We start from the raw sequence: 21699 nt of genomic DNA, 5'->3' as shown, positions 1-21699 counted from the left end.
CCAGCTCCCTGAATCGTACCCAGGCCCCCTGCTCTCCTGGCCAGCCCCAGCCCTGGAGGAGCTGCACCTCCAGCTGGACAGGCGGCTCCTGGCCTTCTCAGCCCCACGCGTCCAAGACAAAAGGAAAGCACAAAATGTAGTGCTGACAAAGGCAGGCAGCTGTGTCACGGTCCCCTCCCCCACTGCAAGGCCTGTGTCTAATCTGCCTGTTCCATGCTGGGCCTGCTGGCCACAGCCCATCTGGAGGAGTGGCCCAGGGTGTGCTCCCGGCTCTCTGTGGCGCTGACAAGGCTCTCTGGTTATGCCCTTTAATGCTCTGCTCCCTGCTGGGCAACCGCAACGGGGCACTTGCTGCTGTAAATCAGCCTCTCCTTTTACCAGTCGGAGGGAACGCGTGAGGGCAGTGACCTGGGGAGGGAAGGCGCTGCCCTGAGAGCTAGTGTGGGGGGGGGATGCTGGGATTGTAAAGATGGAACTTGCCTCTCTCCTGGGGCTGCAGTTCACTGCTGGGAGCAGCTTGTCAGAGCCCATGGCCCTGGTCTCAGTAGCATTGGCAGGGCCAAGCCCTTGGTTAATATATTACACAAAATTACCTTCCTTGTCCCTCCGCTCTCCCTAGCATTCAGAGGCGGGCAGCATTGAATCAGGGCCTGTTGCTCTCCGCAACTGTGTTCAGGGGGGTGAACCAGCTGATCCATTTCTAACGAGACCTAGGCTGGACAGAGAGTATTCCAAGGGCATGCAGGTCCCCCCGAGCCCTTACGCTGGATGGACGTGCACCCAGTGCCTCATTATGCTACTGCAAATTCAGGGGTGCACAACACAAGACCCAAAGCCGCTCAAGAGCAGCAGCTTCCCATCTTTTGGGGTGACTGCCCCCGAGGGTACTTTCGTTCCGCAGTGGTGGGTGCTGCAGAAATGCCCGTGTGAGAAATGCAAGACGAGGGCTAAGCTGCACCATTCCGTGGCTGTCCTCTGACCGCAACAGAGCTAGGCGGGGCAAGCGGCTGGGAGCAGCCTCAGCGTCCGTGCTGGCGAGAGCACATGCAATGGATCAGGAGGTGGACAGCAGTGACAGGAGCCCGGAGGAGGGCTCCTCCATGCCTGAGGTGGCAGCGGGAAGATGATGGCTGGTTTGTGTTTTTCATTCCCACACCTGGCTGGTCATGCTGGGCAGGAGCAACGTCCCCTGTCAGTTCACACGGCACCAGGTCAGTTCCACGCTTCCCTGCAAATTGAAATTCAGGTGCAAGCACAAGTGGCAACAGCCACTCTCTGAGAGCTGGGCCCTCACCGGTCACGGACAGACGCGTGCGCAGGGGAGTGGAATTACTGTTTCCTCCAAAACCTGAAAGACAATAACCCCAAAGCAATCCCAGTCTTGTTCTCTGCAGAGGCCCCTGCCTCCCTGAGTTTGCTTGCAGTTTCTCAACCCTGCCCCAGGTGTGTGTCAGGCCTGGGGTGTTTGTTAGTCAGAGGTTATTCCTTTCGCAGCCGCCGGATGTGCAGGTAGGATAGCACCGCATTCCCACAGTTGTTACTCCTGTGACGTCAGGAATGGCGCTGGCTCCTCACGCCCGTGCCCATCCAGGTCAATGAGCTTTGAGCTCCTTCGATGAATGGTGCAATACGGCATGCAAAGGGTTAGTGGGTGAGTGTGCAGATGCCCACGTACAAGTGGCTTGGTCCTAGCATTTCTCTCAGTAACTCTCCCCGTTTGGCCAGTCAAGGCCTTTGGATCGTCCAGGCCGGGTAACTGGGCAGTGCACTTCTCATTCCCATGCGGGATGTCCATTTAGCACAGCTGGGGTGGTGCCTCCTTCGGGTGTGTGATGCACCTTCCCACTTCACTGGTGCCAGGAGAGAGCTGCCAGTCACTGGTGCTCTCTAGGGTGACCAGGTAGCAAGTGTGAGAAATCAGGACACTTTTTTGGGGGGGGAGGAGGGGTGTTTAGTTGTGTATATAAAAGAAAGCCCCTAATATCGGGTCACCCTAGTGCTATCAGCAGTGACGTGGCCTGTCCGGTACACTGTCAGTCTGGCCAGTGCCTCTCACGGCAGCCTCCTCCTCCTGTCAGAGAGCAAGCCGCGCTGCCGGCATGGGGCCATGGAATTTGCTGTTCTGATGGATTCTTGCACCTGACTAGCTGAACAGAAGGGCTGATCCCCACTGTACATTCATGTCTGCAAAAACTGGCCCTTTTTGTCCTCTGCAAACCACTGACAATGAATGTTTGAGGCCATTTAGTGATGTGCTTGGCCCGTTCCCCAAGCTGGCCCAGCAGAGGCAGCCTCGCCTCCTGGCCAGCAAAGAGATCATAGAATATCAGGGTTGGAAGGGACCTCAGGAGGTCATCTAGTCCAACCCCCTGCTCAAAGCAGGACCAGGACGGATGCGAAAGGGCCTTAGGTAAGCCGCACCTTTCAGCTTTATTTCACACTCCACTTCAGAGAAGAGACCCTTCTCGGCAAGGCACAGCCAGCCCCGCCCCTGCTCTGAAAGGGGGTCCCTCTATGTCTATCTCAGCATGGCTTTTAAGGGTTACCCCTTCACCTCACTGAATATTGAATGGGTGTTTTTTCATGTATGAGCCGCCCAAAGCTGCTTTAGTGTGCTTGGCAGCAGATAAAATCCCTGTCAGCTTTCAACTACGCATTGGGCACAGGCTGCATATGAAGCTAGAGTCAATTACATCCCGACTGATCGTGCTCAGGGAGTCGGAATTAACTGCATGGCATAGATGGACATGCACAGACATTATGGGGATGAGCGTCAGGGACTGAACTGTCTGCTCACGTGAAGGCTCAGTCAAGACCCAATTGCTGTCACAACGGCTTGAGCACAACAGGGATTTTGCCTGAATTAGCACTGCAGCCTTTGTCTCTAAATCATTGGTACCCTGCGTGATTCCTTCTGAGCATCTGAACTGCAGAAATCCAGCTCTCTCCTAGTAAACTCCCTCCTGGCAGCTCCACAATCAGTTTCCCAGCGTTCCTGCCTCGGGCTTTGTCCGATCAGAGCGTATTGATTCTTCACATCTAGATGCGCTAAGCAAAGTGTGTTTCTTTGCTTTGGCCCCAACTAGGTTGGTGGTAAATTATTTCTTCCTGGATGGAACTGGCCAGAATCAGAGACCTGGGTCACTTCACAGGGCTGTATAAGAACTGGGTGAAGAGCAAAGAAAGGACAGACAAACAGATCTTAACAGTCTGAATATTTGTAATTAGCTCATCAGCACGGGATCTAGGTCCAAACGTCCAGGAGTCACAGCTATTGTGAAATGTATGTAAGAATGGATTAACTGGTATTGCCATTGGAACACGTTTGTGATAATGCTACCATCATAAAGCCCGTTTCACCTCCTGTTAGACGGATCCTGGCAGAACCCTCAAGGTCCTGTGTTCTCCTGCATTAGCTCACGGATACCTCAGGGACGGATGGCGCACCAGGGACATGAATGAATTGCTTACTGGCTTTGTGAACGTGTTGGTTTTCCACATCCTGCTCTGTACTCTCTTCACTTGTTCCCCACAGGCTTCCCCACGGGCCACCGGGCAGCTCTGGGTCAGCCGTTTATGGCAGCCCAGCACCACGCCCCTGCCAGTGGGAAGAAATACCTGATGACACTTCTCATTTCCCTACGCCTCCTGGTCAATGTGGTGGGAGTTGCTGGCGATGGCGCCAATGGTCCCAATTTACCTGCAACGTCAGCTGTGGCACTTTCACGCTTGCACCCCCCTGTGGTTCTGCCTCGGTCTCCACCCCACCCGCGCTCTACCCCGTGTGCTCCATCAGATCGCCACAGACAAGAGGGAGGGAGTCCGTGTCCTTGAGCTTCTGCGAAGTCTGGCGGCCAGTGAGCAATTGCAGGGGAAGTGCGACCTTGGTCAAGGACCTAATGACTGGTCTAAAGCAGCACCCCAGAATCAGGAATCGGTGATGCGAAAACTCATCAGGATGACAGTTCAAGGCTCAGCTCATCTTTCAGATTGGGCCTTGGTCATGTATATCACCCATGTGGCTGTGCAGTCCTGCATGCAGTGAGGATTCTGGGTGGGGCAGCATTTCCTCTTTGGGTTTGATGTCTCACCTTTTCCAGTGGGAGACTTATCCCTGCTCAGCCAGGACAGACTGCTTTATCTTACCATTTCCATCAACTGCGTTGTCGGAGTTGGCCTGGCTGTTCCTTTGGACCCTGACCGAGTTGCATTACTGGGCCGCTCTTGGCTTTGGTATCCTCTTGTCAACTTACTCCACCTGCTCTGAGCTTTCAGGACAGGAGGTTAGGAATGCAGACCAGAGCCCCTTCTCCTCCCGCTGATGGGCTCCATCTTGCAGGCCTCCCTGACACTGCCTCAGGAGAGAACTCTCTTCAAACCACAGTCTCCTTCAGAAACGATCCCAGTGACGCTTCCCCAAAGAAAAGCCCGATGTCAAATGCAAGCCTGGAAACGGAGCTAGAACACTCTGGCTTTAGAACATACCATGATCTGTGGATTTATTGGCCTGTGGTTACATTGGCAATGGCCACTGCAAACACACAACAGAAATACACACACACAACAGACTTGGGTAACAGCTACGCTACAGAACTAATTGCTACACACACCACAAGGGCCATTTAAATGACTGTTTTAACCACATGCTAGGTGGCCAAAACCCTCGGGCTGCGTTTACCTAGACGCTCCTGTCTCAGAGGTGTGCAGTTAAGTCTTGATCACTCACTGATAAAGCTCAGAGTCCCATTTCAAACTCTGCCCCTAAATTCAGTTCCTGGAGTTCTCCAGCTACTTTGACTTTGCAGAACAGGCTTGCTGTCAGGAGGAGAGGTCTGTGCTGCTTCGGGTAGCGGGATTTTAAATCCCATGGAAGGCAGTGGGACCTGGGCCTCTACCTCCCTTACGCTCCTTTGGAAAGCCCAGCCCTGGCCCTTAGGTTTCTGCAGCTATTTCCAGTTTGCTTTGCCCTACATCTCCAGGGTATTTCTGACCACGGCAGTGCTGTATCAGCCCCTGAAGGTGCGCAGCTGCACCCGATAAGCTGCTTCACCTACATGGGAGATGTCCTGGTTGCAGGGCTAGCTGCTCCGCCGTGCCCTCTCTGGGGCACCGCCCAAGTATCAGGCCGTGTGTCTTTACCTATCCTAGGGTGGGATTCCACAATTCTCCACTCCCAGCCTAGGTGCTAGGCGACAGTACCCTGGGCATCCACCATGCCTACCTGGAGGCCCGGCTGAGTTCTGGTTCTTCCCTTCAGGAGTCTGTGCCCAGTGGAGTACTGTGACCAGGGTGGATAAAAATCAATGTGTTTTTTTTTTAAATAAAAAAAATTGGATTTTTTAAATTTATATCAGATTTTTTTGATAAAATGCTTTTTGAGGAAAAAACCTGTCTAAAGATAGTTTTAATTAAGATACATTATAGCTCAAAGACATCTCATCCTGGAAGAGGGGTTATAAATTCTAATTCTATAGTATTAGACAATATATTCATGTCATGTTTAAGAAAAGTTTTGTAAAGGAGTTCCAATAGTTCATGGATTAGGGACCCAATCTTATGGGGTTCCAGGGCTTCTGTATAGATTATTTAGGTTAATCTTTCTATCTACCCACTGGGACTCAGTGCTCAGTCTAGAAGATCCCATCAGAGATACTTAGTTTTGCAGTTCTCAGACTGTGGATTTGTGTCTCCAGAGATAACATGCTTGTTAACAGCAAAAATGATATTAAATAAATAAATAAATAATATATAGAGGTGAGAAATAACAGATCTCAACTCTATTGTCCCTCTGCAAATTTGTGTACACAGAGTCAATCCCTTACCTCCGTCTAAAAGTGCAAAGTTTCAAAAAGTCCAGTGAATAGAAGATTGTTGGGGGCGGAATAGATCTGGACAAGGAGAAAAAGTCTGAAGATAAATGTGAGAAGGGAGGGACAGGCAGTAGAAACAAAAGTGAAACTGTTTGAGAAGCACATTCCAGAAGTCTGGAGATCTTTCTGAGTGTAGCCTTCATTGATTTGAGAGCTACCATACATTCTCTCACTAGAAGGGAAAATCTATAATGGCAGCAGGCCACAAAAGAGACCCAGTTTGGGAATAAGAACCATTCAAGAAATGTATGTTTGCTGATGATGTTTTAAAGAAAGTCACATCAGTGAACTGGTGGAAGTCACTTAAGCACTTGGCTTCAGAGACTGTTGAAGTGATAATCTCACTTTTAACAGCAGTAACTTCTTCTGTCAGTGTAGAAAGAATATTTTCTTCCTTTGGACTAATTCATTCCAAATTGAGAAATTGTTTGGGACCTGAAAAAGCAGGAAAGCTTGTTTTTCTTTTCCAGATTATGACCAAACAGGAAAATGAAGGTGAAGATGACTGAGTTAACTGCAGAAGCCAATATGTTAAGTTTCTCATGTTGACCAGGCTGACACAGTCGATTTAATTTGTTGTTGTTTATTTTAAATATTTCATGTAACTATTTTAGTTAAAAACAATTTTAACAAAAACAAACCTGATTTAAAAAAAACTTGAATGTTTAAATTCAAAAATCCATATGCTTGTTTTGTTAAAATATTATATGTTTGCTGTTGAAGAAAAATATCCAGAATACTTAACGTTGTTGTTTTAGTTAAATAAAAGAATTTAAATGTCTGTCTGGTGATGTTCTCCTCCTAATATAGCATGGCAAGAAAATCTTCCAAATATTAATGATTAACCTGTTGAATTGGAGATAGTTCACCTCCCAATGACTTCATAAATATCTGCTTCAATTACCTTTGGTAAATGAAATAACCAAACAATCATTCATTTTCTGATATAGCTGTAAAATTAATCTGAAAAGTTTTCAAAATAAATCACTTAAAAATGTATAGTGTGTACCTTCTAAAAATGAAACCTACATCTCTCTCTCGGAGTTGTGAAGAATATGTATTAAGGTTATAACAACTAACAAGAAAGCACTTTTATGTAGAAATCCATGATTAAATCGAGCCTTCCTGACTAGTGATTTAAATCAATTTGATTTAAATCAAATCCACCCCCGCGCCACAGCGGCCTTCATAGCCAAAGGGCTGCTTATTTCAACCAAAGGAACAGATCATAAAAAAAAACAAAAAACAAAAAAACAAACTGTCTACACCAGGTTGGTCTTACCAAAAGGCTTCCCACCTCTGACAGTAACCCAGGCAGGGGTGTCTTCAGACACCCGCTGTGGGTGCTTGTGTCTCAGCCAGACTCCCCCAGACAACTCCCGCACCCTTGCGAGTTGTCCTTTTTGAGCTGCTATCGTCCTCTTGCTCGCTCGTCCTTGTTCCCGGGCTGCGGGAGATACCCAGGCTCAGCAAGAGATGGAGTCAGAGTCCTCAGAGCCAATGGCTCTGCCATTGTCCCTTAACAACCCTCAGGTGTTTGCTGAGAGGTGGCTGCCTTATCTTGAGCTAGTCTTTCACTTCCTGCCGGCTTTTCCTTACAACCCTCTCGGAGCCCGACCCCATATATTCACACCATGCCCATCCCAATGTCCAGTATCTGTACATCACTACAGAGACACTCCGGATCCATCAAAGGAGCCTGGGCATGTTTCATTTGTTCTAAGATCAGACTGGTTTTACTATACTGTGCAATTCTAGCCAGAGGGACCTGGGTGTGTTTTACACAGAGCTCAGTGGCCCCAGCCCTGCACTGCAGCCGCCTCTGGGGAAGACCACAGCAGCTCTTTATGACAGGACTTAAAAAATAAATACTGTCTAGCTGAAACTACAAATGATTGTATTTGTTACCATACCTGTCGTCTGCATGGGAGTTTCTGTGCGGCCCATCCCTGTCGTATCTGAGCACATTAGGGGAATTATTTTCATGAGCCCCCAAGAGGCAGGGAAATGCTGTTATCCTCAGAACTGGGAACTGAAAGCCAAAGAAATGAAGTGAGTTGCCCCGTGTCAAGGCTGTGGGACAGCTGGAAAGTGCACCCTGATCTCCTGGGCTCCATGGCAGGCCCTGAATCCCAAGGACGATCTGCATGGCCCCCTTCTCGCCTTCTGTTTGTCAAGATCACTTATGGCATTTTCTTTTCAATTAGATTCTCCACTTCCAGTGGCAGAGTTTGTGTGCACATGCGCATGTGTGTGTTTGTATTGGCAGTGTGACTGTCCATGTCTCCGTGTGTCATGCTGGCCAGTAAGGGGCTGTGTGTTGCTATATGGTGTGTGTGTGTGTAGCTTTCCAGTGTATGTGAGAGTGCATGTAAGGATGGCTGGAGAGTGACTTTGCAAGACCAGTGTGGGTGTGTAAGCCTGGCTGGTGTGAATGTGTAAGGATGGCCTCTGTGTGTGTCAGGCAGGTTAGTGGGAGTCTGTGATGTCTAAGGCTAGTTGGTGCCTCATGTGTATGAGTGTGTAAGGCTGGCTGGTGTCTTGTGTGTGTGTCTGTAAGGCTGGCCAGTGTGTGTGTAAGACTGGACAGTGTGGATGGGTGTGCAAGATTTGTGGGTGTAGAAGGCTGGCCAGCAGAGGTGCAAGGGTGACTGATGGGTGTGCAAGGCTGGGAGGCTGTGCACACAAAGTTGGCTGGTGGGGCTGGGTATGTAAGGATGGGCAGTGGTGTTGGATGTTGAAAGGATATGTGTGTGTTTGAACGGCAGGCTGGTGGAGATGCAAGGGTGGGTATGCAATGGGTGTACAAGGGTGGGTGTGCAATGCTGTGGGTGGAGGAGTGGATGTGCAAGGCTAGCCGATGGGCTGGGTGAAAAAGGCTGGAGGCAGAGCAGCTGTGCAAAACTGAGTGTGCAAGGCTGGCAGCTGGGCATGTGTGCAAGGATGTGTGGGGTGGATATGTAAGATATAGCATACAAGGCTGCAGAAAGAGGTTCAGGGGGTGTGGGGTGGGTATGCACATAGTTGGGTGTTCAAGGCAGAATGTGTAAGGGTGTGGGGTGGGTGTGCAAGTCAGAGTGAACAAGGCTGTGGGGGTGCATGGCTGGGTGTGAGTGTGCAAAACTGTGAGGAGTGCAGAGCTGGGGGCAGGTGTGCAAGGCAGAGAGTACAATGCAAGGCTGTGGGGGGCTGGGTGTGCACAGCTGTGGATGCAGGGCTGTGGGTGTGCATGGCTGTAGGGGGTGCAGGGCTGGGTGTGGGGGATAGGTGTCACGGCTGTGGGTGTGCAGGGCTGTGGGGGTGGGGGCTGGGTGTGCAAGGCTTTGGGTGCACAGCTGTGGGTGTGAGAGCAGGGCTGTGGGGGTGCAGGGGTGGGGGTGCTGGATGGGTGTGTGGGGCTGGGCATGCAGGGTGTGGGGGGTGCAAGGCTGGGTGTGGGGGATGGGGGTGCACGGCTGGGGTGGGGGTGCAGGGCTGTGGGGGGGCTGGGCTAGGGGCGCTGGGGGTTCAGGGCTGTAGGGGTGGGGGCTGGGGGTGGGGGATGGGCGTGCACGGCTGTGGGAGGTGCAGGGCTGTGGGGAGGTGGGGGTTGCCGGGTTGGGGCGCGGGGCTGGGGGGGGTGCCGGGCTGGGGGGGTTCAGGGCTGTGGGGAGGCGGGGCTCGGGGGGTGCCGGGTTGGGGGGCGGGGCTGGGGGGGTTCAGGGCTGTGGGGAGGCGGGGCTCGGGGGGGTGCCGGGTTGGGGGGCGGGGCTGGGGGGGTTCAGGCTGTGGGGGCGGGGCTGGTGCCGCGCGCTGGGCCAGGCCAGGCCAGGCCGCTCCCCTCCCCCGCCGCGTGCCGGCTCCGGGGCCGATCCGGGCTGGGTCCCGCTCCCCGCCCCGCCCCGCCCCGGGCCCGTCTCGGCCGCGCGCCGCGAGCTCCGGCGGCCGGTGAGTGCGGGCGGCGGCGCCGGGCGCGGAGGCCGGAAGACGCGGCGCCAGGTACCGGGAGAGGCGGCCCGGCCCCGGGCCCCGCCGACCTGGGGGGGCCGCTGTCCCCCCCCACCCCCGTGCGTCAGTGTCACCCGCCCGCCGTTGTGTCTGCGGTGGGGTGTGTGTGTGTGTGTGTGAGACCGGGCCCCCCCCCGTGTGTGTGTGAGACCGGGCCCCCCCCCGTGTGTGTCAGAGACCGGGACCCCCCCCCGTGTGTGAGAGAGACCGGCCCCCCCCCGTGTGTGTCAGTGTCACCCGCCCGCCGTTGTGTCTGCGGTGGGGGGTAGGGGTGTGTGTGTGAGACCCCCCCGTGTGTGTGTGTGTGAGAGAGAGGCCCCCCCGTGTGTGTGTGAGCGCGGTGTGTGGGGCATGGGGGGTCACGCCCTGGTTTCGCGGTCCCTGGTGGGGCAGCCCCCCGACTCTGGGTGGGGCGGAGGCTGGTCCCCGTGCGCGGCGGGCCCTGGCAGGGTGGGCGCTGGGGGGCTGGGCCGGGCTGCGTGGGCCCGGGGCGGCCCCGATCGCCGCGGGGAGCAGCCTGCCCGCCCCGCCGCCTCGGAAGGGCCGCAGCTGCCTGGCACCTGGTCCCCTTCTCTCCCGTGGGCGGAGCAGCGGCGGGTGGAGACGGAGGGAGCATTGAAGCAAGATGCGGGGGGCTAATTAGGCTAATGCTGGGGAATACTTGATAGCCCGGGACGGGAAACGCAAAGCTCTTCCAGCTGCCCTGCGCTGCTGTTACTGCTAGTCCTTTGCTTGCTGTTTGCCTCACCGCTTGCGAGGTAGGGGAAACCCTCCTGCGTAATGAAAGATTTCACACCCGTGCAGGGCTTCCTTCGTTCCTCCCTCTGGCCCTGGCAGGGCTGGGTCGCATCGCGCTGACTTGTAGGGCTGGTCTCATTTCTGCAGTAGAAGCGACACTGAGGGCGTTGTAGCCCGTGAGAGCGGCGGTGGGCTTGCCAGAGGCTGGGTAAGGGGAGACCTCTTCGGTTGTCTGTAGCCCTTGGGCTGCAGAGCTGTGACTTTTGGCCTAATAGCTCGAAAGCAGCCAAAACTATCACTGGGGGTGGCTGAGGTTTGATCTGCCTGCCTCCTGCCCAGGGGGTTATTGTAAATTAACTTGCTTAGGGAGGAATATATAGAGTAGCAAATGTCTGCTGAGGGGTTCAGAAACTCTGTGGTTTCAGGCAGTTTGTGCAGGAACTAAACTTAGGACAATGACATAAAACAATACTTGCATGCAACCAGTACTTAGGGGAAGGTAGGCTGTTTTTTTGGGGGGTGGGGTGGGGGGTGGACCTCAGAATTCCCTCTATCAGATGGAACTAAGGAGCTCCAAGCCTAGGGGGTGCTTTTAAAAAAAATGTACAGGCAATTTTCTTAGCCATGGATCTGTACAATCTAACTTTGGAAATAGCTGTTTGATTCCAGCCAGAGAATCATCTGATCTGTAACAACACATGAATGGTAATTTCTGTCTTTGTAGGGTCTAATTCAAACAAAGCCTTGAACTTTGAACAATAATGAACTCCTCGCTTTACCGTTTGCCATGTTGATTCTGTTTGCTGTGGCAGAAAAGAGCTGCATTTGCTCACCCCTGAAGCTTAAGGTGTCAGAAATGTATCCTTGCTGCAGACCTTGCATACTGGCAAGAAGGGTCTGAATCACAGCTCCTCTTGTGGGAGAACTGAAACCTTAGTGTGGCGAATGGGCGACTTCCTTGTAACCTCTAACCTGCATTTTCCCCAGCATTTCCAGGTTGTACTGTGCCAGATGCTGTTGAATAATTGCTCTCAATTTCTCTCCCACCCGAAACCTAACCCTGTGCTGAATAATTTCTCTGCAATGTACATTTTGTAATTAGTATCCAATCTTCGTTTGTAGCCGCCTTTATTACAAAAGTGCCCTTGTTTGTGCTGAAGCAGGTATTGCAAGCAAGACCTGGGTGTAGCGGACAGGGTTATGGCCTTGTGTAGGGCTCGCAGGGGAGGGTGGAGTGCAGATGTGCAAATACTATGGAAATCCTTCCAGACGGTGTCACCAGTTCAGAGAGTGACACTTCAGACTGTCGACAGTTGTGCTTGTTTGTGTTAAGCCTTCTTAGCCAGAGCTGGGGAGTGTTTATCCTTTCTGGTGTTGGGTGCCCGAGAGGATGCACAGAAATAGCACCGCATAAGGGTAAGGAGAAGAAGGAAGAGCAGGTCATCAGCTTGGGATCGCCAGTTGCCGAAGGGGAAAATGTGTTTGGCGTCTGCCATATCTTCGCTTCCTTCAATGACACTTACCCATGTAACTGATCTCTCCGGCAAGGAAACCGTCTGCTGAGTGGCTGGTGGTATTCAGGTGAAGGCTGATAGACGAGTCTTTGCCCTCTGCTGCTATGTTGGCCACCCAGGATGTTGCCCAGTGGCGCAAGGAGCTGGGCATCACTGCCCTTCACATCAAGCTGCGAGCTACAGATGGAAATAGAACCAAGACTCCTGGACCTGGTGCCCAGTCAGCTCTCGGAGCTCTCGCTTGTTCTGGAATGAAGATTGGGCGCATTGAGGATGTCACCCCCATCCCCTCTGACACCACTCGCAGAAAGAGTGGTCGCCGGGGTCGTCATCTGCAAACTGTGGCTGGCTTTTGTTTCATCATTAAATCTCTCTCTCTCTCAAAAAAAAAAAAAAACCAACAAAACCCAGCAGCCAAAAGGAACAGATGAATCAGCTGGGCTGTTTCCTTCACTGCCCCCATGTTGTCTGCTGGAGGGTGAGCTCACTGCAGGGCCGTGGCCATTGCAAAATACAACAAAACCTGCCTCAGAGAAGGGCAGCTCCTTTTGTGTGGGACTTGGATGGAAAGGAATCTGTCTCATCCGGATGCATCTTTGCATATGCATAAGGTTAGGCAGAGACTGAGTTACTCCTTGAGATTTGCTAAGGATGCTGGGAAATGGTGCTTTGTAATTAATCTTCCTTATTATAGGGAAATGCTAAATTCTGATTTCCTCAGATTAGTCAATGAACCCTACTGCTGGTAATGATTGGATCTCGAGTGCTCTCAACCCATCCTTTACACTGGTGCAAGTAATGCAAGGTCCCATCTAAATGTGCAGTATAACCTCTTGCTGACTTGGGCCTTTTGTCTGCACTGCTCATGGAAACAGCATTAGCACCATACTATTAAAAATCCTAGTCAGCATGGGTCCACACAAATTGATTTTAAAACTGATTAAGTTAAATCTGTGCAAACCCCTGTGTAGACGCTTCAATTTTGGTTTCATAGTGACTTATTTCTATTTAGCGAAAAACCTGATCCTAATCCTCTTCCGCTAAATTGATATAAATCAGGTTTATGTTTTTTTAAGAGAGATTCCATGTAACCTTTTGCTTTGGTTTAACAAAATCAGCATCACACCTCTTGTTAAACCAGTGCTGCTTTGCTTAGGTGAGCCCTTAGCATGGTTTGCTAAAGAGGTGCTACAACAACTTCCCAGGACAGGCTAGGCAGGGCCTGAAAGATAACTTTCCTGTGTGCCAAAACGTCTGTATAATCAGAGCAGATAGGGTCATCTCATTAAATGCACAATGCAACCAGTGTCCAGAACAGAGGGCTTGAACTGTTATGTTACTGAGCCAGAAAGAAAGAGTCTAGCAACAAATGGGTGCTCCAAGGTCCTTTTGTTACCACTGCATTGAACAAGAATGTACTTCGTTTGAGAGGAGTTGTCTAGAGAGTCTCAGTTTAGGTGCTTCCCCCAGAAGGTCTAAAGGCTTTCTGATTTTTCAGTGTTAAGCAGCAGTTTGTCATTTTCATGATTTTATCCAGAATACAAAGGTGAGAGGGGGACTGGGTGGGTTGGGGATGGTTTATATTGGAGAGTTTCACCTCTGGGCGCCATCCCATCGGACAGCTGTTCAGTAGGCCTTGTGAAACAAGTTGGTGGGTCTCATTTTATTTCATAGAGAGACAGGTGCCCACGTCACAAAACCCGCTACTGTGGTTGGTGCCTGTATTAGTGTCTGGGTGGCCAGATCAAGGACTGATGGGTGGTCCCTGTGGGGCGGGGCTGAGTGGTGCCCAGGGAAGCTCAGTCTGCTGCTGGCCTTGCTCTGTGGAGAGAGAAGATTCCATCTCTGGGCTTGCCAGTGCAGCACTGAATTCACTTTTGTTTGGGGCACCCCTGGGGAGAAAGAGCCAGCCCGAAGTATGGGCCAGGAGCAAATGTCAATACTGAGATGTAAAGGTACTCAGGGCTGTAGGGGAGATGTGTCAAAGCATGGGTCTCCTGCCACAAAGGGTGAAAGCAGCCCCACCCAGGACACCGGAGTGCAAACGTGGGGAAGGGAGCGGCTAGGATACGGTGCAGGTTTGGGAGTGTTTAATGAGTGCTCTGGAGGAACTTTTGTTAATTGGGCAGCCAAGGGTGGAGAGCGAACAGTGGAGTTGGTGAGTGGGAGGGAGGAGGGTGAGGCAGGAGTTGGGCAGTGCTGAGCTGGGCCGTGCAGACACGGTTGCCATATTTTAGTCTGGCAACTTGCATGAGGGAGAAGTGGCTGAGTATTTTAACTCTGTGTATAGATTATGCCCCCCCCCCCCCCCCCCCAGCCCCATCCTGTGTTGCAGTGGGCTGGGACCAGGACTTCTGGAGTCTGCTCTTGGCTGTGCTCTGATTCCAGGGAGCTTGGGCAAATTGTGCATCAATCTCTCTCTCTGTAACGTGGGCACTCTGGTACCTTGGATAAGGTGCTTTGAGACTGGAGCGTGAGCATGCTGTGTGTGAAGTGTCGCTGTGTTCTTCCGCTCCGTCCCTGCCCCATGGAGAGTCTGTCCTTTCTGAATAGCCCCCCGGCAAGGCCTCTGGCCTGCCATCTCTGCTCCTCCCCTCTCCTCCTTGGCTAACTCTACCAGATCACGCCCGAAGTATGCAGTTGTTGTGAACACACCTAGGGCCAGATAAGCTCCACGTGACACAAGAGCGAGTCCTTGAGAGGTGTACTTGGAGCTCAGAGCGTGCAATTCGGCAGCAAGGGATCATTTCTTTCCTGGTGACCTGGGCTTTGCACTGGTGGGGTAGAGCGCATGAGACCCATGAAAATTGGCTCTGCAGGGGATCTCTGCTCTGTAGCTGGGGCATTGGGCGAGAGCCTGCCTTTCAAGGTACTGTCCTGTCTCTACGCCCGTATGAAGGGTGTTCTTCAGCCGGACTGCACAAGCAGTTGGTGACACAATTTTCCTTTGGAGTGAGTGTGTCTTCCTCCTCAGCTAAGCGCCCAACAGCCTTTGGTGTTTCTAGCGGACGGTAGCAGTGGCATGGCTATAACAGCCAGGGATGTTTGCTTAGAACCGGCGCCCCCAGACCTGGCTCCACCAGGGGCTCTGTTGCCAGCTTTGGGTGCAGCCCTCGGGCTTCTGGCGTTTTAGCCAAAGGAACAAATTGCTGTTGCTCTCCTCTTCCTCCCAGAGGTGCACCAGGGCCCAGCATGGTGGGACTTGTAGTCCTGTGGGCTCCCCCTCCACATGACAGAGGAGGGTGCCATTGGGCTGCATTGTCTCCCTGGGTTGCCTTTTGGCCAGGCTGCCCAAGTGCTGTGTGCCATCCCTCTGCATTCTTGTTGCTGTCTGTGGGATCCAGCTAAGGAACCTGGCTGGCTCTCCAGGCCCCTGGTGCCCAGCACCATGCCTTGCTGCTGCCCTTGTGTGAATAATGGAGTGGTCTTTAAGTTGGGAGCAAGTAGCTTGTGCTGTTAATTGGCAGTGCTGGCTGATTAGCCATGCAAATTGTAACACCTTCCCGTCTGTTGGGGGAAATACAAAGACTGGGCTGGAGTGTGTGTGTGTGCACGCATGCGGCTGGGGGGGAGGGAGGGAAAAGGGAGAGGGTTGTGTCTCTTCTGGCAAACAACGTCCTGTGGAGGCCTTGCCTGTCTCAAACACCCCAGCTATAACTGACTCCCCATGTAAAGGCCTTGCTGGGTAGTGGCTGAGGGGGATGGCTGGCTGCTTTAGGAAGGAGGTTTTTTTGCCCTCCGAGGGACTCTGAGAGGGTGGGTGAGTGAGTCACACTGCGGTGTGATGATAGCAGTGGTATCTTGATCACTGTCTGTGGCCCATAGGAGCTGGCGATGATGGTCCCAGTCTGGGATCCCATCTTTCCTTGTCATTTTCTATTCTGCTTGTGTGACTCTGCCTGGTGCAAGGGAAGCAGTCCTGACCCACGGCAGAGTGCTGAATAACCCTTGTGCCGAGATCCGACGTCCTAGTTGCCTTCCTGGCAAGAATGGGGTTCCAACCTTTCAAAATACCAGAGGACGTAGGGCCACATGGGTGGAGAACATAAGGTACTTCAGGAGCAGAGTGAGGCCCAGCATGCTTGACCATGTGCCTGATTTATTGCAGTTCACTCTCTCTGTGTTCTTGCCAGACCCCTCAAATCCCTGATGTCTCAGGTGGCACGTTCATCCAGGTGTGTTGGCTTTGACTGCTGGTTGTGCAGGAAACTCCCAGCTTCCAACCCTCCCCCATAGAAAGGCAGGCTCTGAGGATGGTATGGTTCCCGGAGGAGGATTATGGGGCTAATGATAGTAGTTGTGTGAGATCTGTGGCTGAGACACTCAGTGTCTTAGCATTGCAATTGCTTCCTGGTGGTTTGAGCTGAGATCTCCATCTCTCTGATTCACTTGGAATCTGGCTCTCTGTGGAAGAAACCTCTGTGCTTTCCCTGGCATCACCTCTCCTGTCCTTCCTTCCCACTGGTGTGGATCTGAGGCACTGGGAATGCTGGGAGCAGAATTGGTCCCTGAGAAAATGTACTGGAGCCCTCTGTAAGATTTCCCATTAGCCTTTCTGATATCAGGAGCCTTTTCCCATCTGGGGCCTCTGCAGTCCCCTCTCCAGTAAACGCTTTGGAGATATGGGGCTGGTAGATGGCGGCCGTTCAGTTTGATCATGCCTGTTGGCTAGCCTCTCTGTTCTGTGTGAGCCTCACCGTCCCCGCTCCTGGATGCATCCCCTCTAAAGCGGCGGGGAGCACCTCTGCTATGTAAGGCTAATCTGATAGTGATGATATTCTATTTTCCTTGCTTGTCGGCTAGTAACCGCCCAGCCCTGCTGGGGGCTGGGACCCTTCTGGGCTGGAGCAGTAACTACAGTGCTCTAGTGGGTTTTGCCGTTGTGCTGTGCGCTGTCCCCACGGTGTGTGTAGTATAGCTCCATCAGTGCACTGGGTGTTTTGCAGGCAAATGTGAAGGGAGGGCCTGCTCTGACAGATGAGCTGTAGCTGGAGAGTGGGGTGGGAGACTGCAAAGAGCTGGGTGATCACATGGGGGAAGTTCAGCATCTCATTAGCTCCCTGTGGCTCTGTGTGAGTGGAGGCCCAGAGCCCCTAGGGCAGAGCAGTGTCCTCACTTCTGACGGACTGGGAGCCTGAAAGTCCTTGAGTTTCACGCCCTACGCAAGGAAGGGCCGAGACCTCCGAGCGCTTGGAGAGACTGTGCCTTCTGTCAGGGTCCCCGTCCGTCTGTCTGTCCTGCCTGAGCTTTACTGTCGCTGTGCTGGCCCTGGCTGCTTCCCCCATTCCGTTCCTGGCTGCTCAGCCGGAGGGCTCCTCTTGAAAGGCATCTGCTCAGTCTAAGGAAGAATGCAGGGCAGGGTCAGCGGCTCAGGTCAGTTGCTGCAGTATTCAGGACTTGAAGCCAAGAAGGAAGGAGTTGAGGCGGGGGGCAGGGGGAGGACTTGCTCGGTTCCCTCTTTCGGGGCTGTGAGGAGAGAAAGCAGGGAGTGTCCTACAGCTGGGTACAGGCTTCCTGGGCTGTGGCTGGCTGTGGGGAATGGAAGCAAAGCAGGCAAGCGACTGCTATGTGGTGTGTGCATCTGGTAACATGGAGGACGCAGAGAAAGAGCCTGAGCTCTCCACTGTTGTGTTTCAGACGAGCTACATATGGGCCACAAGGCATTGGGGTGCTGGGTGAGAGGGACACGGGTCGGAGTCAGCTCTACCACTGACCCAGCTCTGTTCCTAGCTCTGCCACTGACCTGCTGCCTGGGCATGTCACTTCTTTCTCCTGTGCCGCAGCTTCTTCCTCTGGAAAGTGGGGCAGGTAATGCAGCCCTGCCACACGGACCACAGGGTGTGTCTACACTGCAGATAGACACCCGTGGCTGGCCTGTACCACTGACGGGCTGGGGCCAAGGGCCTGTTTGTTTGCCATGTAGACATTCAGGTGGGATTGCAGCGGGAGCTCTGAGACTCTCCCACCTCGCGGGGTCCTAGAGCCCAGGCTCCAGCCTGAGCCTGAATGTGTACACCGCAGTGAAACCACTCCCAGTCTGCATCCCTTTCCCTGAGTCAGCTGGCATGGGCCAGCCGTGGGTGTCTAATTGCAGGGTAGACATACCTGGTGAGGATTAGTTAGTTACTGAAGATGGAAAGTGATAGCACAGGAACATGGGAATCGCCACAGTGGTTGGACTAGTGATCCACCTACCCCAGTGGCCAGTACCAGATGTCTTGAAAGCCCACAGTGGATAGTTCTGGAATAACTTGCCCCTGGGGCATTTCCTCTTGACCCCATGACTTAGCAGTGATTCATGCCCAGAAGCAGGAGGGTAACTGTTTCTCCTCTCTCACACAGAGGTGCTCAGTGTGAGTTATGGGGTAGATTGAGGCTTTAGTGTGGGATGTTTCCAAATGTGTCAAAGTTTATGACCGTTGATAAATGAAAGGTATCCATGGACCAATGGCAAGACAAGGTAGGGGAGGGAATAGCTTTTTTTGGACCAACTTCTATTGAGAGAAGGAACCACCTCAAATGAGGAATCCCCTCAAGCTCCACACGCTGGAAGAATGCATACCTCAATGGACTAATGACATTGAGGCTTTTGGTACAGAGCCGGCATGGCCAGAAGAGGCAAGAAAAGACACGTGCTCTTCAGACTGTGCTGTGAGCAATCTCAAGTGTCAGTTCTTCCCTCCTTGGCCTGCGTGTTCCTGCCCAGGCTGGGTCTGTGGCCTGGGCAGGCGGCTTAGTCATGCTCTTCGGGAGGGTTACAGGAGATCACAGTGCCTGGCTGGGGCCTTGCTGACGTTTGGGGCTCTGCTGCTTACATTTTCATTCATTTCTTAGCCAGAGGCTTTGCCCCCACTGGCTGTGTGCTCAGGGCCACATTGTGTAACCAGTGGCCCCTTGCTTGGACTCCTGTGTTCTCTGCCCATCTTACCCTTGGGATAAAAACTGGAGTTGTGAGCTGCCCCTGGTATGTCTAGCCAGGTGCAATGTGCCAATTCTGCACAAGCCTGGCCTGGGGCCCGGAGGTGCCTGAGGAGATGGGGAAGGAGGGTGGTCTCGTGGGTCCCTTTGGAACTGCTGGGAGCTTTGCTCTGACATGGGGCCTTGATCAGGCTGGAGCAAGCAGATGCATCTCCCATATGGTCTGGGTGATGGGAATGGAGGGTAAGCGACGTGTAGGTGAGGGTTCAGAGCTGTGTGGCTGCTAAGGGAGTGTAATAAGGGGGCGGGGTGGTGGTGGTTCAATAAAGCGTGCAGGGGGCAGGCAGGTCTGCTTATTCTCACACCCCCCAGATTGTTGTTTCTCCTGCTCTAGCCCTTTGGTGTGTAATCTGCATTCATTCTGCAGCTCTGCTGACTGGCCAGTCACACCGCTGCTTACGTCACTGCGGTATGTGCCATGTGTGCACAGCTGAGAGCCATGCTGGCAGCTCCCTGGGTGCCCCAGGGCTGCACCTAGTTATCATGAAACAGAGCAAATTGCAGCCACTTTCATCATGAGAGCAGAGGTGCGGCTGGCGTAGGTGACGGGTTCCAGCGTGCCTTGCTGGCTCTCCCCCCAGGAGGCAGAAGTAGGAGAGGAACAATCGTGTGTGGTACACATGTGCGGAGTTGCTGTTGGGGTGTCAAATCCAGCACAGAGTATAACCCTTACATTATCCTCCTGCTGCACAGACCGAGGGCAGGTGCTGCAGTAGGAGGCTGATGAAGGCTCCAATGTTGTGGCAGTTGGCAGGATGCTGGGGCAGGTGAACACAGTGGTGAAGCCAAGCTGTGTTTTTTGACCTTGTCCCCCCTCAACATGTGACAGGAGTACTTGTGGGTCTTTGCCATGCTGCATGTGCTGTGGGCGCATGTCCCGGGCTCCTTGTGTCTGTCTGTGTGGGCTTGTGGCTGGCCCGCATTGGGAGGTGACATGTTTCACCATCTGCTTCCCTGGCAGCACTTGGTGGCAGAGTCTGGAGTCCGGAGCTCACTGTCGACAAACTGCTTCTCTTTCTCTTGCCTCATCCTGGCTTTGCCAGCTGGGAATCCAGATTCCCCTCACCCATGAGCTCTGTACTTGCTAGGCCTAAGGGTCTGTTAAAGGGTGAGGCTTCAAAGGAAAAGCACTTTGTACATGGATAGTTGGTCCTTGAGGTAGGGACCGTGTCTCCTCATTTGTCTGTCCAGCAGGGAGCATGCCATTGCTGTGCCTAAATAAGAGCCACACAGGCTGGCATTGCTCTTGGGGCTTGTCTACATTTGAATGGTAATTTGGATTAAGGGAGGTTGTTTATTTAAAATGCAATAGGTATTGCTGAATAACTCCATGTGTGGACAAGCCCTTACTCTATTGCTGGTTTCAGGAGTCAGAGGAAAGGTGCTCAGTACTTAAATAAAAGGAAGGCAGTGTTGGTCTAGAGTGAGATTCGGGACTCCTGGCTTCCATTTCAGCTTTGTTGCTTTGGGCAACTCCTGTCTCTGCTCTGTGCCTCAGAGTCCCCATCTGTGAAATGGGTCTAACAATTCCTGCCCACCGGAAAGCAGTGGAGATTAATGGTAGCAGCTAGTAGGAGGCATGGAAGGCACTCTGGAGGGACAGACTGCTGGTCCTTTACAGTGTTGCCCCAGCATTGATTGACATCCCTGGGCCTCCTGATGTCTCTATTCTGTTTGGCAAGCGCTGGGTTTTGGTTTTGTTTGTTAGCTGTGCCTTGAAATGGGGCTGAAATCATCCTGCTCTTTGTCCTGCCTCATGCGTGCGCTCTCCTTGGTGTTAGTACAGCTTAGTGCGCAGCCAGTATTCACCTAACAGCTGTTGTACAGCCAGAAGAGGGAGCTTAGGAACCCAGCACAATGGCGTGTGTGTGCGTGTGTGCGTGCACGTGCTATGTAAATTGCTTCTGTGTCTCAGAGCTTACGAACTGACAGCTCTGAAAGCAGATATTTACAATCTGGAGTATTCTCCCATCAGATACATTGTGTTAAGGGTAATTTCTTTAACTGCGTGACTTCCTGCTACATTTACATATCGTTGTCGTTCTGGATCTCTCCATTTTTTTCCATACAGCTGTTAGATTTTGTCTTGTTTTTAGTGGAGTTTGGAGTGTAATTGGCCAGAATCTGTGTGCGCAATACTGAGGAGGAAAGAATTGTCTTGAGAGAGCCATATCTCTTACCTGACAGCGAAGGGTGTGATCACAGGATACAGTTTTGTGACACCACAGAGCGTGCACCTCTGGTGTTGTCTGGACTTCCTTTTGGCTCTGGGCATGTATAATGGCTCAGACCTGTCGGCCCACTGATTTTGGATGTATGCTATTATCAGGGTGTTGACCGGGGTATTGGCTAAAACCCCCATAAAGGGGGAGGAGAAATATCCCTCTCTAGATGAGTAAAGCAGCAATTCTTGCAATTCCTCTTTGGCCGTGTCTGGGGCAGCCCTGGAGAAGGCAGTTGGAGCAGTAGCCCTGGCAGGGGCTTTTGCTTCTTGCTGGGACTGATTGGCTAAGGAGTGAGCCAGGATGTTCATGTGTCTGTAACGTCTTTGCAGCAGGCTGGGTACCTCCCCCAGAGTCAGGGAGATGCAGCTGAATGAAAGAGTGACTGTT

General features: G+C 52.6%; 1 protein-coding gene and 1 pseudogene across 1 annotated transcript in view; both read left to right on the top strand.

The window, feature by feature from the left end:
- Positions 1 to 9783: 9783 nt before the first annotated feature.
- The window catches only part of MYO18A (myosin XVIIIA), a 144026-nt gene continuing 132110 nt past the window's right edge, over positions 9784 to 21699 (top strand). The window contains exon 1 of the mRNA XM_074974708.1: positions 9784 to 9848. The gene's annotated coding sequence lies outside the window, so the exon portion shown is untranslated. The remainder of the gene's footprint in view (positions 9849 to 21699) is intronic.
- On the top strand, positions 11687 to 12665 carry LOC142000340 (small ribosomal subunit protein uS11-like; annotated as a pseudogene).

Source organism: Natator depressus, chromosome 17 (assembly GCF_965152275.1).
Source record: "Natator depressus isolate rNatDep1 chromosome 17, rNatDep2.hap1, whole genome shotgun sequence".
Lineage (NCBI taxonomy): Eukaryota > Metazoa > Chordata > Testudines > Cheloniidae > Natator > Natator depressus.
The sequence above is the reverse complement of the archived record's forward strand: the minus strand, read 5'-3'. Positions and strand labels throughout refer to the sequence as shown.